Source organism: Orcinus orca, chromosome 2, assembly GCF_937001465.1.
Source record: "Orcinus orca chromosome 2, mOrcOrc1.1, whole genome shotgun sequence".
NCBI classification, from domain to species: domain Eukaryota; kingdom Metazoa; phylum Chordata; class Mammalia; order Artiodactyla; family Delphinidae; genus Orcinus; species Orcinus orca.
Window position 1 is genome coordinate 59,979,973 of NC_064560.1, and position 13,118 is coordinate 59,993,090.

General features: G+C 41.8%; 1 protein-coding gene across 6 annotated transcripts in view; it reads right to left on the reverse strand.

Annotated features, from left to right (window-relative positions):
- Positions 1-13,118, reverse strand: part of SH3GL3 (SH3 domain containing GRB2 like 3, endophilin A3) — a 288,846-nt gene that overhangs the window by 230,113 nt on the left and 45,615 nt on the right. The gene's annotated exons all lie outside the window — the stretch shown is intronic.

Genomic DNA, 13,118 nt, shown 5'->3' on the forward strand with positions numbered 1-13,118 from the left:
AAAGGTTGTGATCTTCTAAAGACAGCCAGAATCAGCAACCATTTTAGGACACAGTAAGCCAGGGGAGGAAGTCTGTTTGCCCGTGACATTGGCTGTTTGGAGGTGACCTTGGGTCCCTGAGAGGCACACCCTTGTAGGTTTATCAGGCCGCATGGAAGGACTCACTCATGCACCAGATCCGCCACTATGGTCAGGAAGAGCATCTTAGAGGGAGAATGTTGGAGCCCGAGCAAGCGCCTACCTCCTCCCTGTAGGCATTTGCAGCTGCAACCCTTCCCTTTATGAATTTGTGATGTTCTTACCAGCTCACTCCGTGACCTCAGGCTGTGTCTGCCCTTTGTTTACCTCTGTTCTCAAACTGCCAGATATATAATTCCATGATTCCCTCAGGTTGCTTCTTGGGAGAAGGTAGATTGCATAAACAAAGGTGTGTGTGGGGACAGCTCTAGCCCGAGAGCTAGGCAAAGCAGTCGGATGTGCTGGAAAACCAAGGCATGGTCTTCCTTCAGCCCAGCTCCCCTGCTAAACTGACAGTCACCGTTCCATAACAAATGTCCTTTGCTTTCTTCTCCTCAAGCCACCTGAACCACTATTCCCCCATCTTCTCAGACTGAATGCCTTTCAGGCCCCGCTCACACGCTAGCCCAGCTCTTGAGGGATGCCCGGATGGTGTCCTCTGGAAGTAATTTCTTCCTCTTTTCTGGCCTCTCACTGCTCCTGAAATGCAGCCATTTGTGTATTATCTTGCCTGCACATTTCAAAGTCCTCAAAGGAAGACCCTGTGCATTCTTAACCAAATTGTCCCCTACAGTCTTCACACTGAAGAGGGACTCAGTATGTGTTTGTTTCTGTGTCTATTCCACCCTGGGAACATTTGAGGACAAATTACTGTTTACAGAAAATGGTGAGATTTAATGAAAGAGGTCTTAATGTTAAGTCCAATTGTGCTGAACATCCAAAATTTTTTCTTTGCTGAAAGCAAATAAGAAGAGTGATCCTCCTTGGCGTCCTACCGCCCAGAAATGTGACTTAGTAAGCTCTCTCAATCTTCCCTCTCTTTCATTCTTTCTGCAGTTTATATATTACTCTGCCATAGATAACACAGACAAGGGGGTTGGCATTGAGAGCCAGAAGACCAGGGTTCAAATCCCAGCTGTGCCTCTTACTAGCTGAGGGATCCTGCACAAGCCATTTAATCCGCCTGAGCTTCATTTTGCTCCGCTGTGAACTGGAAATAATAATATCTGTGTTGCCTACCTCCAGTGTGGATGTGAAAGTTAAATGAGATGGTATAGGTGCCAGTGCTTTAAAATGGTTTACCCCAGTGCGTTCACCGTGTGAAAACCATCAAACCGCACAGATAGAACATGTGTGTATCTATCATACTCCAGTAAAAGTTCTTTATAAGGTAACACTTTGTACAGACATTTCCAATTGCTTATATACTGTGTACTGAGGAAAAAGATGAAAGAAGGATTTAAAGTTGGCTGTAAGTCACTAACAGTCTTGAATTGATGTTGAGTTTGTAAGGGAACTAGCCATTTCGGTTCACTGAGACAGCTTCACATTTTGTTAGTCATTACGTCATAATTCTCAGTGTTTTAGTTTTACCATAGTCAAATACAATAGAACCATCTTTTGGCAGTCTGGAGACTTGCATTTGAAGTAAAGCTTAGGAGCTCTCTATGGGAAAATATATGATATAGAGAAGGATGAGTTCTCTCATTCATGTACATTTTATCTTTAAAATAATAACTGGGATATAAGAACTATTGTAACTGCTTGGTGTTTTGTTTGCTTGTTTGTTTGCTTGCTTACCACTTTATGCTCAGTGCCTTGAAGAGTGTCCCCATTTACTTAAGAACTAAGGAGTTCGTGGGACACAGGACTTCTGGTGCTAAAACCAAGAACGTCCAGGACAAACTGAGATGGTTGGTCACCCTACTGGCACATGGAAGATGCTCAGATGTTGGTGGAAGGCAAGAAGACAGGCAAGAAATTCAGGAAGAGTGCAGCATTAGCGGTGAGCATCGCTGCCTTCCAGGACATTCAGGAATAAATTTGGGTACCACAAAACTCTCCTTTCCTTTAAGTTTTCTAAAAAGGTACCTTATGCGTGCATATTGTAAATGTTTTAACATTCATATTTAAAAGCCACTAGTCTGCACTTTAAACGCCATTAGGGGATAAAACGGCCTTCTACAAAATGGTTAATGTTTGGAATTGCATTGCTCAGACCACAGGCAGATGTAAAGATGTGGAAGCTACAACTTTGGACACTATTGTCCTCATTCTTTCCTCCTGACTGCAGGATTTCATTCTAAAAAAGAACCATGGAAATGTTATTGTAGTCTTTATCACTGGACAATTAAATTCAAAATGCAGGATTAAGAGTGGGTGTTGTTTTCCCGGCCAAAGGCTTATAGGGCTGGAAGAGACCTCAGCAATCCCTCCAACCCCTTCTACTACCAATGGGAAAAGTCAGGCCAGAAAAAAGTTGGCAGCAGAGCCAGTCGAGGATGATCCTCCTGATTTCCTGTGCATCCCACTTCCCCACGTTGCCTTTTCCTTTTACTTTGCTGCTCTTGGCCTCCTTGTCTTCATCTTATGGCATTTTTAATCAAATTATAAAATCAGATTTGAGGATTTCCTGTGCTTCCAGGACATGTGCACCTACCTCCAGTCTAAACCTGGTTGCTCTTATCTGACTCTGCCTCCCAAAGATTTCCAAAAAATTAGATACTGTATAGGTCGAATGAGGGTGACTAAGAATAATCAATATAAAAGCATTTTAGCCACTAATCTCCAATGAGCAGATATGGCGTTATGTATTCTAATTTGGGGGTAAACACTGAAGAATGAGACCCTACAAACTGGCTGTCCTCTGACCCTGTGACTTTGACATGACTGTGGAAAGAGAAGCAAATTGAAGTGAAGTGAATATACAGGACAAGGGATGAGAACAGAGCAGAGAAGCCTGTGCTTTGTATAAGAGACCAGAAAGGTTAACACAGCAAACCTTAACTAGTCTCATCAAGATAAAAAGATAGTAAATGCAAAATAACGACATGAGTGATGAAACAGAGGACACCACTATATGGACTGAATGTTTGTGGCCCTTAAAAGTCCTATGTTGAAGCCCTAAACCCTAATGTATTGGTATTTGGAGGTAGGACGTTTAGGAGGTAATTAGGTATAGATGAAGTCATGAGGGTGGGACCCCTCGATGGGATTAGTTTTCTTAATAAGAAGAGGAAGAGATATACCCCAGAGCTCACTTTCTCTCTGCCATGTAAGGGCTCAACAAGAAGGCGGCTGTCTGCAAGCCAGAAAGAGGGCCCTCACCAGAAGCCAAATCCTGCCAGACCTTCAACCTCCAGAAGTCCAAATCTCAGTCTTCAGACTCCAGAACTGTGAGAAAATTAATTCCTATTGTTTAAGCCACCCAGTCTATGGTATTTTGTTATGACAGCCCAAGCAGGCTAAAGCAACTACATTCACAACTCTCCTAACAGCCTGGCCTCTCAGCTCCTTAATCACTTGTTTCCTGTAATGTTGACCTCCATCCTACCTAAACCATGTACTCCCTGGACCAGGGACTCTCAACCTAGACTGCATATCAGACTCACCCAGGAAACCTGGACTTCACCATAGCCCATTAGAATTAGAATATTTCTCAAGTTGGGACCTGTTATTTAAAAGTTCCCTGGGTGATTCCAATGTGCAGCCACAATCAAAATCCACTGAACTAAATACATTCAAGCACATTCAAATCAATAAAAAGAAAACCTCAGAAAATGGGGAAAGCATAAAAACAAGCAATTTACAGAAGAAATATAAATGGCTAATAAATATGTGGGGAAATGGTTAATTTGCTAATGATCAGGGAAATGTAAACATTTTTTTAAAAGATTGCTCTTGGGACTTCCCTGGTGGCAAAGTGGTTAAGAATCCACCTGCCAATGCAGGAGACACGGGTTCAATCCCTGGTCCGGGAAGATCCCACATGCCGCGGAGCAACTAAGCCTGTGCACCACGACTACAGAAGCCTGAGTACTCTAGGGCCTGGGTGCCACAACTACTGAGCCCACATGCTGCAACTACTGAAGCCTGTGCACCTACAGCCCATGCTCTGCAACAAGAAAAGCCACCGCAATGAGAAGCCTGTGCACTGCAACGAAGAGTAGCACCCGCTCGCCACAACAAGATAAAGCCCACACGCCACAACAAAGACCCAACACAGCCAAAAAAATTTTTTTTAATTAAAAAAAATTTTTTAAGTCTTTTAAAAAATTAAAAGATTGCTCTTTTGGCAAAAATCACAAAGACTGATAATATCCAACGTTAGTAAAAGCGAAGGGCATATTCTCAGAAAATCTTCTAACATATCCTTAGATCCAGAAATTTCATTTCTGGTTATCTCTCCTATGAAAACAACCACATAAGTACATAAGTATCTACACAAGCGTACATAAAGCCAGTCTTTATAGCGCTATTTGTAATAGTGTAGAAATCCAACAATTATAGAATAGTTCAATAATTGGAGTACATCCTTACACGAAAAATTATTCAGCTACCAAAAGAATGGGGTAGAAGTATAAGTAATGACATGGAAGGATATGAATCTATACACACATACATGTTATCAATCATATGGGGGAAATAAAGCAAATTTCAGAATAATATGTCTGGTATAATCTCACACTTGTTAAAAAAATTATCACTACACATAGAGATACATGTACATTTATACATACATAGAAGACTGTCTTAAAGACCTTTCAACAGTAACTACCCTTAGGGGATTGGAAAGGAGTAAGGGGACTTTTGCGTTTTACTTTATATTTGCGGCTATTTTTACAATAAACGCGTATGAACTATTTTTGTAATATAAATAGTCTGATATGAGCTCAAATGGAAGCTTTATAATGAAAAGTTTCCTGTGCCAGAAGGTTGCGGCCATTTCAGGGCCATGTCTTTATCATCACTTACACTTAAAAATCTTTCAGGGAATCCCACAGCTAGGGGAAAGGGGCCGGGTTTTCAAGTTCTTTTTTAGAATTATTCTCCTCAGTTTTAGGAAAGACTGCTATGCCAGTGATTCATTGCTGGTACAGAAATACACAACCTGGCTATTTTGCGATCAATGTTTCAGTTATGTGGATGTTAGGAGAGTCTTCCATTGTTAAAGGATGAGGATGAAAATGAGACTGTAAATGTGGTCAGCAGCCAGAAAAAAAGCATATGAATATCACAGAGCTGGAGATCGGTGGTCAAAGCAAATCCAATGTCAGAAAAGATAAAGAAAATACAGAGATGATGCTGGGTAGTAAATAGGTTTCATCTCACAAACAAACACAATTTATTGATTGTGATGTTTGGGAGTCAGGTCGTGAAGCCCCTGAGGCTATATTGTGGCTCAACTGGAAAGTCCTCAAGATCAGTTGGTGATGTCTGCCATGGACCCAGGAAGGGAGAATGGAGATACAGGTAGTGCAGTAATAACAGGAAAGAAGCATGAATTAAGAAATGCAGTGTTGATTTAACTTTTGCAACCTAGGGTTCATAACTATAATTAACAGAAATGAACGATTTCTACATGATCCGCACCATCTAGCATAATGGCATAGACATGCAGATATTCGAGTTCTTGAAACAGCCATGTGCATCTTGAAGACACTGATCCGTGTTAAAATTCAATTTCAGTTCTCTTCATAAAGGGTTATTTGGAAGTTCTCATGAACAGGCTGATGAACACATTCATGGCTCTCTGTGCCACCTTAAGCAATAAATATTTATTTTTACTGAGTCCAAACTACGAAAGAAAGTAGATGATAGAAATATAGTTTTCTCCAGAGAGGAGGGGATGGCGGTCTGGAATAGGTATGGAAAGTTCCCTTCAAAAACGTTCTCCATAAGCTCTGCACCAGTTAGACTGATCTGGATGAAAATTCAGAAGTCCTTGGACGGAGTCAAACCTCATTCCAGACAATCCTTTGCTGATGTCAGTACCTAGAGAAGAGGCATTTTGACTGGGCAAAGAAGTAAGAGAGGATTCAGCCTATCACTTGGCAACCTCTGCCACCTCTTTTCTCCATTCCCTGCACTTGAAGCATGCCTTGCTTGCTGTTTCTTGACTCTGATGGATGTTCCTTGGTGCATCCACAGGCTCCCACATCTTGGCATGTGCTTTTCCTTCTGCCTAGAATTCTTTCTGCTCTTTCTCTATGGACAACTTCTACTCACTCAACTTCTCAGCAAAGCCTTCCCTGATTCCCTCAAGTATGAAGGACCCGTTAGGAAGAACACTTACCTTGTTTTCCCCTAACAACTTTTCCCACTGTTTCCCAGATCCTTTCTTTTCCTTTCTTTCCTTTAATCACTGAGACTCTAGCATTTATTTATTTATTCATTCATTCATTCATTTATTTGGCTGCGCCAGGTCTTAGGTGCGGCACGCAGGATCTTTCGTTGCAGCATGCAGGCTTTCTAGTTGCCGCACGCGGGCTTAGTTGCCCCGCGGGATGTGGGATCTTAGTTCCCCGACCAGGGATCAAACCCATGTCCCCTGCACTGGAAGGCGGATTCTTAACCACTGGACCACCAGGGAAGTCCTTCCAGATCCTTTCTTGATGCCTCTATTTCATCCCTCATCACAGTTGGATTAACACGAGTAGCTATGTGCAAGGAACACTTATCACCCTCTGGAGAGGGCAAGCCTCTCGATGGCAAGAACGTGTCTCCATCCTTGTATGCTTCCTGCACCTGCCTCCTCCTTATTATACTAAGTGTACGTTAGTGCAATAACCATAGACTTTCCTGATATGTGGGAACTCAAAAATATATCCTCAGCAAATGCAAGGGGCCTGCTACGGTTGGATGTCTCCGTAATCAAAGAAATTACAAGGGAAACATTTGATAGATTTAACTGTGTGAAAAAAATAATAATAAAAGCTTAGAAAATAAAACACCATGGATTTTAAAAGAAAGCCATTTTAAAGTACATATGATACACTCAATTTAAAAAATAAAGACCTCTGTCAAATAAGTAGATATACAGCCAATTTGCATGGGAAATAAATGCTTTGAAAAAGTAAGTAAGGTAACTCAGCATAAGCACATAGCTATTAAAATTAGGACTGTAATGACTGATAGAATATCTTTATGAAGTAATGTTGAGTGAAAAAATATATACATATATATAGTTTATGATATCATAGGTAGAATTTATGCACAAAGAACACATCATAAGGGTACGTCCCCCAGAATAAGAATTTTTAAAGTGGTGTGTTGGAAGAATGAGATTGTGGATAATTAATTCCTTGTCTTTATTACTGTTGGTTGTATAATAAGTAAAATTGGGGAGGAGGGACACAAAGTGAACAATCTCACTGAACATATTATCAGTTTACCATTGCCTGTGGTTTAGGCTGTTAATTGAATGATATTAAGAAGGCACTTCTTTCTGCCTGGGGTCAGTTTCCTCTTAATTTTTTTGAATTTTATATCCGCATATATATTTTTATGTATTTATTTATATTATTATTTATTTGGTTGCGCCGGCTCCTTAGTTGTGGCATGAAAACTCTTAGTTGTGGCATGCATGTGGGATCCAGTTCCCTGACCAGGGATGGAACCCGGGCCCCCTGCATTGGGAGCACTCCAGTCTTAACCACTGCGTCACCAGGGAAGTCCCTCGCATATATTTTTAAGAGATAAAAATGCTCTGAAAAAGGATTTCTACTTCCAGCAATGGCAGACTAGCTTGTTGCCAGCTGACCTTCCTGTCAAAATCAAGTAGAAAAACTAGATAAATACGAAGGGAAATAAGCCGTATTTGAAGTCATCTGAGATCTGTGCAGGCAGCCGACCTGAGAGCAGGGAAGCACAGAGAGGTGAGCCTGCTGGAGGCGCCTCTTTTCTCCTGAGGGCATTCGTCAATTATAAGGCAGCAGCTGAGACAGTGGGATCCCAGCAGAAAGCTGTGGAGGGGCAGCTGAGAAGCCGAACAGAGCTTTCAGCAGTCTCAAAAGGCTATGGTGAAACGAACAGTGGGGGACCACCTGAGGTAAACACCCGCCAGGCTTTCATTTGGAGCCCCTGTGGCTCTAGGAATTAAGGGAAAACCAGAGACAGACTAGCACTCACGAAGACTAAAGCCCAGCTTTGCCTCATGGTAAGGGATATTAACATGCTTCTCCCAGTAGTAACTGATAGAAAAAGTGGACAAAAGATAAGCAATGATGTGGAAAGATCTTAATAAAGTTGATATGATTACAAGCGCACACACACTTTACCTAATAAATGCACTACTCTTTTTAAGTGTACATGGGAACATCTACCAAAATTGACCATATGATGCTGGGTCAAAAATTATGCCTCAAAAAATTTCAAAGTTTTGAAATTACACAGCATATGTTCCAAGATCACAGTACAATTACCTACACATCAATAACAAAATATAACTTTTAAAAACCCCAAATGGGGCTTCCCTGGTGGCGCAGTGGTTGGGAGTCCGCCTGCCGATGCCCGGGGCGCGGGTTCGTGCCCCGGTCCGGGAAGATCCCACATGCCGCGGAGCGGCTGGGCCCATGAGCCATGGCCGCTGGGCCTGCACGTCCGGAGCCTGTGCTCCGCGGCGGGCGGGGCCACAGCAGTGAGAGGCCCGTGTACCGCAAAAAAAAACCCAAATGTTTGGAAATTAAGTAATATACCTCTAAATAACCCATGGGTCAAAGAGGAAACCATAATGAAAATTGTAAAATATTTTGAATTAAATGATAATAAATATATGATATGACAATGTGTGGGATACAGCTAACACTAGGCTTAGAAGAAAATTTATGGCTTTAATACATATGTTAGAAAAGCAGAAGGTCAATTACCTGAGTGTTTATCTTGGGAAGTTGGGAAAACCCAAATAAAGGAGAAGAAAGGAAATAATAAAGGTAAGAGCAGAAATTAATGAAATAAAGAGCAAAAGGACAGTCGAGTGGATCAACAAAGCCAAAAGCTGAGTCTATATAAAGAACAATAAATTGATAATCCCTTGGCAATACTAATCAAGAAGAAAAGAGAAAAAGCATAAATAACCAATAACAGGAATGAAAAAGGATACATCACTACAGTTCTCACAGGCATGAAACTTCTCAACAAGGGAATCTCTCAATCTAAATATATAAAATAATAATGCTAAATTTCAAAACATTTTATAATAGCAATTTTAAAATGGTAGAATTACTTGCAGATTCTACCAGCTTTCTTTCCTATTTTAAGATGGGACCCTGTATAAATAAATTTTCATGATCTCATTAACCCTGGCTTGATAAAATACTCAGTACAACTCTCACAAGCATAGAATGTCTGGTAAACTTGGAATTTCAGCAGTTAGATATTAGGAAAGATAGAAAATCTCCAGAATTATACAATTTAGAAGCTTGAGATGCTCAAGACAGTCTCTTACCTAGACCTCACCTTTAAGGTGAAATATACATGAAAATATTTGAGAAGAGAAGGTAGAACCCCAAACTTCCTCAATCACCAATTAAACTGTCAGTATAGCCTCATATGTATTTCGGGTGATAGCCTAAATGGCATTAAATCTTTACAGTGCTACATGATTTTGAACACCTCTGCAATTAGAACACAAAAGGAAACACAATGTTTAGATTTATAACCATTTTAAGGGCACTCATCATGGTTATGTTCCCAAGTTTTTATTAACCACCTTGTGATTATGAATTACAACCTATTACCATGCTGTTAATCTAAATGTTTACCTTGCTGGGACAGCAAAGCCCTTTAGATCAGTAACCATCTCTTGAATGTTTTTAAAAACTCGCCTTTTGTGTGAAAATGGCTGGACTAGCTCCCTTCTCACTTTGTGTTTTCCAGACCAGGGGCCTTGTTCTGAGGAAAACAATAAACAGATAAAATAGGTGAGCAGTATGGCAAGTTCAGGTCAAGAGCACTAGATTGAGAACCCAGGAACCAGGCTGTCATTCTAATATGTAATTAATTTAGTTCTAAATGTAATGAACTGTGTGACTCTGGGTATGTCCCTTCCCCTAATGGGCCTCAGTTTCCCCATCTGAGAACTGATGTTGATGGTCCAGCTGATCTCTGAGGGAGGGGTCTACTTGGACTAAGCAGCAGAGGCACATCGTCCGTTTATGGAGAAAGCCCCAGAGACTCATTCCCTAGGGCTGGCCCCAGGGAAAATGGGCTCCCCTTGTTGGCCCTGGACTTGGGACAGATTGGAGAATATGAAAACAAGGCTCCTCTTCTTTGTGTTTAAACATCCTGCTGTGCAGGAATACCATCAAGTAACTCTAAAGCACCTCTCCCTTCCCCTTTCCTCCCCTCTCCCCCTGCCACCAGCCATTTATCTACTTGAGAATGCTAAGTCCAAGAGGTGAGGAGGGTGCCAGCTTGCCCTATAGTCTAAGAGGCATCTGTGTAAGTCGAGGTACTCCAGAGAAATAGAACCAATAGGATGTGTATGTATACATATAGAGAGAGATTTATTTTAAGGAACTGGCTCACAAAATTATGGAGACTGGCAAATCCAAAATCTTCAGGGTGGGCCAGCAAGCTAGAGACTCAGGGAAGAGCTGATGTTACAGCTCAAGTCCAAAGTTCTTCTGCTGGCAGAATTCCTTCTTGATCAGTGTAGGTCAGACTTTGTTCTAATAAGGCCTTCAGCTGATTGGATGAGGCCCACACACAGTATGGAGGGCAATCTGATTTACTCAAAGTCCACTGATTTAACTGTGAATCTCATACAAAAGCTCCCTCACAGAAACATCCAGAACAATGTTTGACCAAATACCTGGGCACTGTGGCCCAGCCTAACTGATACATGAAATTCACCATCACAAGTCGATCCCTTGTCGACTCAGCACCCATACACGTCTCCTTAAACGATAGTTAATCTCAGAACAAAGACAATAACAAGATCATACTTCCACCTAACATGACACCACTATCCTGTGAACAGCTGAAAACACACTAACCCTTTCCCCAGAAGAGGATGCAAACTCCTTGAATAATATTTACTCTTCTCCTTAATATCTCGTATCTTAAATACTGTGATGTAAAGTTAACCATACCTAATTTACACAATGTTATATATCATTTATATCTCAACAGATCTGGGGAAAACATTTTAAAACAGCCCTTAAATACTATGATATAAAGTCAATACATCCATCTTATGTTACAGGATACACACACACACATACATATATTCATAACAAAATAAGGGAGAAATATTCATTTCTGTACCCGGTTACCTGCTCATAGCTAGTTTTTATAACTACATTCTCCACTAGGCATTCCATATGCCCTTTGCTTTTAGCAAACACCTCAGCTGGTCATGATTCTTTACCTGGTGGGTAAAGAACCCTGAAGGGTCTGAGCCATTAGTAGTCCTACTTGGATTAGGTTTTCCATTGATCTTAATCACAGGGCATGGTAACACTAATAGATGCCCTAAGGCATCTCCTATATTCCAAACACTCTCTCCCTTACACCCATTGTGGAGTAGTTGTCCAATTTCCATAGTTGTCCAATTTCCCTTTGATAGTCAGAATCAATCACCCCACCCAACGCAGTAACTCACTTCTTCGCTTGTTGACTTAAAGCCATAAGGAGCCCAAAGTGGATGGGTGGCACTCTTAACTTCCAGTCCAATGGAATCATCATGTCTCCTGGTGGAAGAATTCTTCCCTTTTAGAACAAAGACCTCTAGGCCAGCAGAGCACAGCATCATGGAGACAGGAAGCAAAAATCTTGCTAGTGGGTCACTAGGGGTAATAATGGTTCCTCTCCCATTTCCACCCCTGGATTCCTTGACCCACGAATCCTGGCTATCGAGAAACAGTACCACAAATCAAATGTTGATTCAGAGCATATACGGCCTCCTGGAGAACCCTGTCCCAACCCTGCAAGGTATCGCCGTCTAGCTGGTGCTATAACTTAGTTTGCAAAAAGCCATTCCACCATGCTCTCAAGCCAACTGCTTCAGGATGGTGGGGAACATGATACGACCAGCAAATCCCATGACCAAGAGCCCACTGTTACACCTCATTTGCTATCAAGTGAGTTCCTTGATCAGAAACAATACTGTGTGCGATACCATGACAGTGGATAAGGCACCCTAAAAGTCCATGGATGGTAGTTTTGACAGAAGCACTGCATATAGGGAAGGCAAATCCATATCCAGAGTGAGCGTCTGTTCCAGTGAGAACAAAATGCTACTGCCTACAAGACAATATCCAAACACACAAGGCCACCCCAATTCCAGCCCCTGCTTACTTCTCCAGCCCCATCTGTCATCACTGCACCCCCCCCCCAAATTCCCTGAGGGAGCCCCCAGAGACACTTCTTCTTTCCCAACTTTGCCATGATCTTTAATAACTCTGCATCTTCACCCACCCATTCATTGACTCATTTGTTCATAGATTCATTGAGTCATTAAGTATCCATTGGTGAGCAGGTCAACAAGGTCTTTGCAGATATGTGTTAAATAAGTTAATGCTCTAATGAGATGGCTGGTATGATAGGGAATGTAGTCAGTGCTAGGACAGGAGAAAAAAGTGCCTAATCCACGGGGTAGATGAAGACAGCCTGAGGACGAGACATTTCAATTGAGACCTGAAGAATGCATAGGCATCAGCCTGGTGAAAGAAGTCAGAAGGGTGTTCTGCCAGAGGGGGCAGAAAATGTGAAATCCTGGCAGTGAGAGTTGCTGTGACAGAGCAACGGGAGGGGGGGGAGGGGGAGGAGGAGGGGAATGGAACTGGGAGACACCCAGAGGCTGATGCAATATTCTGAGCAAGAGATGATGAAGGCTTGAGATACATGGATGGATTTTAGAGATATCTAGTAGAAGAAACAGAACTTGGTGAATGATTGGCAGTGGAGAGTTGAGAGAATGCAAGAATATTTCCAGGTTTCTGGCGTAGGCAACTAGGAAGAGAGTATCACTAGCTACTGAGATGTTCACTATTTATCCCCAGACTCTGGGAAATATTTGTTGACTAAATCAATGAGTCAATGGAAGAATGAGAATAGTTGGGAAGGAAGATGAGATGACGCCTTTGGTTTTGGATATG